The following is a 4,700-nucleotide window of genomic DNA, read 5'->3' on the forward strand; positions in this document are numbered from 1 at the left end:
CATTTGTTGTTGTTGTTGTGCGCAAGTGCTGGCTGACATAAGAACGCAGCAAAATATGTGCATAAATAGTGACCAAGGTCCAAGGCGCACATTAAATGAAAAGCAGGCCACAAACAGACAGACAGAGAGAGAGAGAGAAAAAGTGAAAGAGCGCTAAAGCCCCAAGAAAAATAAACGCCAAATTGATTTTAAAAGCAGTTTCTTGATGGCCCCAGCTCCACTTCAAATTAAGTATATCTCCTCACTAAGAGCCTGGCCACTGAGCCATGAAAAATGAAAAACTGGAAAATGCTTTTACTACTGCAGAAGCGCGTTCGCCTGTCGCATACGTATTTGGATGTCCTTTTCTTTCTCCTTTTCATTATACCCGCTACCCATAGGGTAGAAGGGTATTATAACTTTGTGCCGGCAGGAAATGTATGTAACAGGTAGAAGGAGGCATCTCCTACCCGATCAAGTATATATATTCTTGATCAGCGTCAAAAGCCGAGACGATCTAGCCATGTCTGTCTGTGTGTCTGTCCGTCCGTCCGTATGAAACACTGGATCTCAGAGACTATAAGAGATAGAGCTATAATTTTTTTCGACAGCATTTGTTATGCTTGCACGCAGGTCAAGTTTGTTTAAAATTTTTGCCACGCCCACTTACGCCCCCGCAAATCAATAAAAATCGAATAACAAGCGTAATTTTCAAGCTAGAGTTTCGAATTTTGGTATTTTCAATAGTAACTATAGTAGTTATGATTCCTGAAAATTTGGTCGGATCAGATAAAAATTGTCGAAGTTATTAAATAAATAGTTTTGTATGGGCAAAAACGCATACTTACTAGAGGTCTTAGTTGCTTTGGCTGACAATCTGTTATATTGTGCCGTCTATGGTATATTTTGAATGCGGTACTATATCGATATACCAAATATACAATTTGGTATATTTTTAGTATATTTGGTATATTTTAATAATAATACCGTAAAATATATTTCTTTTATTCAAAATGGGTAGCGGGTATCTCACAGTCGAGTACACTCGACTGTAGCTTTCTTACTTGTTCTTTTTTGAGTTGAGTTTATGCCAAGCCAATTCAACGCGCCGCATCGCGAATTCCATTGATCCCGTTGTTGCTGCTGCTGCTCTTGGCAACCCCTTGACCAGACTGAACCGCTAGCTGCTGATGAGTTTCATTATGTGCGAACAAATCATCACATGCCAACGTCAGCTCTAAAGGAGAGCAGAGAGAGAGAGGAGAGAGGAGCGGGGAAGCAGTGTTTTTCGTCTGGCAGACTGCACGGCGTCGCGCTCGTTTAAAAGCCATTTCGTGCATTTGTTAAGGCTGCCTCGCATTTTGCATGAGTGTGCGAGTGTGCTAGTGTGTGTGTGTGTTTGTGTGTGTAGAAAGTCAACACTATTTCACTCGAACAAAAGCCATTTGGGCAAGATTATGAGCGCACTGGGAGTATCTATTTAAGGCGACCGACCACACTGCGTATTAGTGATGCTGCAAAGGCATTCAATGAATTGGCAAAGTTTCGAGGTTAAACAAGGCGACTTATTAATGCTCTTGTTCAAATTAAATGAAAACAAATGCATGACTATTTAAATAACACTGAGAACACTCGACTCAATGAGTGCTTGATCGAATAGTTCAATTTGTTTGAATAAGTGCCCAATTGTAGGCTCAATCAATGTTGTGTATGTGTGTGTGTATGTTGTCAATGATAAATGTATTTTCTCTATTAAAAATTCGACTGCCAGTGGCCTACTGACAAACTGCGCTGCTGTATCCTTGGGCTAGTCTATGGCTGGCTGGCCTAGGGTATAGCAAAAAGGAACACGGGACAAAAGCGTTGCTACAAGCATCAACAAATCGATCAGTGCACAGTTTTCCATTAAAACGCCCGAGAAAAAAAGCAAAGCGTTGCCATTGCCAGTGTAAACAAACGACTGGCGACTGGCGACTGGCCTAGTGGACTACTGTCTACTGTCCAATGTTGAAACAAAACCAAATGCTAGCCTCTGTGGGAGCACCAACAACAAGAACAACAATGAGAGCAGCGAGAGAACTAGAGAGCTACAACAAATATGATTCTTGGTGGTAGTGTTGTGTGCAGCCTAACGACAACATTCAATAAACAATTCACAATTGATTGACAAACGGACTGGCAGTCCTTGTCATTTGGATTCACTGTCGACCGTCGACTACCCACTGACGATTGACCAACGGCAGACATTGTTCGATTGGTCCTGACGACAAGTCAGCGGAAGGATGCTAGTTCGAGTGGATGAGGAAATTGAAAGGGAATGCTGACAACAAACTCGACAAGAATGCAGCACGACAAAAACACACACTCACACACACATTCACACAAACAATCAAACCCAAAAAATGAAATCAACAAAAAAAAAAAAAAAAATAAAGAGAAAAGGAAAGGGACTCTGAAATGCCAAAAAGGCAAAAGCAAAAGCGATTCGCTTCTCGCACAAACTGAAAACAATGAAAGCAAATTTTCTGAACGGACATCCGCCAGCGATTAGGCAACACCCTCAAACTCCGAAACCCCCGAAACACCCCAAAAATAGTCACAGCAAGAGGAGGCGCAGTGGTTAAATCTTCCACTTTATGGACTGATCCATTCGTAAATACATCTTCCTGCTCTCGTCAGCTTCTCTATTCTGTATTCTCTGGTTCGCCGGTTCGTTGCTTCTGTTTGCTGTCCTTGGAGGCTATTAGGCGCATGCCGACGATATATGGCCTCTTCGTAATTGTGTTGTGGTGCCAAAATGCTTGCTCTTCTCTGTTTAAGCATAGTTCTGCATATTTGGCTTCGATTCTAGAGCATCGAACCACTTTAATAAGCGATTGGGTTTTGCGTTTAAGCAAACAGTTGAGAATATGAGTATTGAAATTGATGACATAATAACGTGTTTAATTCTTTTGGTCTAAAGCTTATTATGAACCGGTTAAAAAAGTGGTTCAACAGCAAGGCTGAGTTTTATGCTGAAATTTTGTATTTAGGCTAACGATTTTAGAGTTTAAATTAATCTTGTTTCATTTGAGTTACTCATATGCATATTTAGCCTCAATTTTAGAGCATCGAACCGGTTTAATAAGTGGTTCAGATTGGGGTTAAGCAAAGAGTTGATTTCAAATTTATCACATAATAACTTCTATAATTCTTTTCGTCTAAAGCTTCTGAACCGGTTCAACAAGCGGTTCATGTGCAAGGTTCACTATTGTGTTGAAATATTGTATTAAGGTAAGCGTATTTAGTATTTTAACTTTATTTTGATTCACTTGCTTCCAGTTGCACATATGCATATTTGGCCTCGATTTCATAGCAGTGAACCAGTTTAATAAGCGGTTTATTAAACAATTTAGCAGTGTGGCATTAATATGGTATATATGACATAATAATTTGGTTTGTTGTTTTGTTCTAAAGCTTCTGAACCGGTTCACCAAATGGTTTAGCATTTTAGTCAAGTATAGTGTTGAAATTTTGCATTTATAGTATCGTATTTAGCACTCTAACTTTATTTTCATATAGTTTGTGTTTCATTCGAGCTACACGTATGCATATTTGGCTTAGATTTAAAAGCATTGAACCGGTTTAATGAACGGTTCAGTCTCGCGTTTCATTGAACAGTTTAGAAGTGCCGCATTGAATTTTATGACATGGTGGCTCGAAGTGTTTATATAAATTGCGAGCTGCTTTATTTGTGTTTGCTTTAAAGTTTTTTAAAGCGGTTCACAAACTGGTTCAACTTTATAGCTTAGAAACACGTGAATGTTTCGCCTTTGGTCTAACTAACTTTAAGTTAAATAAATGATTTATATTTTTTACTTTATTTTCATATACGCGCTCATAAATCTTAAACTAAACACAGTTTCAGAATGTAGGTCAAGCCTACGCAACAATTGGAAGTTCGCGTTTAAAAATCAAAGCGGTGCGATTAAATTATTTGCTTGTGCCCATTTTTTTGTTGCTGTTGTCGTTGTTGTAGCACATTTAGCAGTCGATCTTTAGCAACCCCTTAATTAAAACGCCTTCACATTAATTGCGCACGTGACGTTAGCCGCTCATTAACTTGGCTCACGTTGTAAGGAGCGGAGGAGCCGAGGAGCGGAGGAGAAGGAGAACAGGAAGTGGGGCATAGTTTGGCAATGGCTGGGCAAAGTTTTTCGGCGGCCAATAAAAAATGAGGTAAAGCGGGAGCGAGAGTGGGAGGGGGGAAGGTCATCGGAACATTCTGTAAGGCAAATCCTTTTGGCAATTAGATACTTGCAACCAATAGAGGCAAAAGTGGCACAAGCAACCGAGGCAGAGACACCCACAAATATTGCGCAAGTATCATGCTTGGTATCGTCTTGGTCGACATCGCATTTCGTAGTGCAAATATCCCATTACTCGGATGAAACTTTTAATTAAAAAGTTACCAATGACAAACGGGAAACGGGAACGGGAAGAGCGACATCAATGTGAAGGACAGAGAGGAGGCGAAAGAAGAAGGGGGTGGCAGCAACTTCAACAGAATACTCATACTCATAGTTGTGTACTCATACTGACTCTCATACTCATACTCGTACTCAGTTGACTCGCATTCGTAGTCTTAATATTTAGTCGTGGCCAAAGTGGAGTCCTGTCTGCTTCCCTGGCACGCACGTAATTGAGACAAAGTTTGAGACAGTAAAACATTCGTGCAATGC

Source organism: Drosophila nasuta, chromosome 2R (genome assembly GCF_023558535.2).
Source record: "Drosophila nasuta strain 15112-1781.00 chromosome 2R, ASM2355853v1, whole genome shotgun sequence".
Classification (NCBI taxonomy): Eukaryota; Metazoa; Arthropoda; class Insecta; order Diptera; family Drosophilidae; genus Drosophila; species Drosophila nasuta.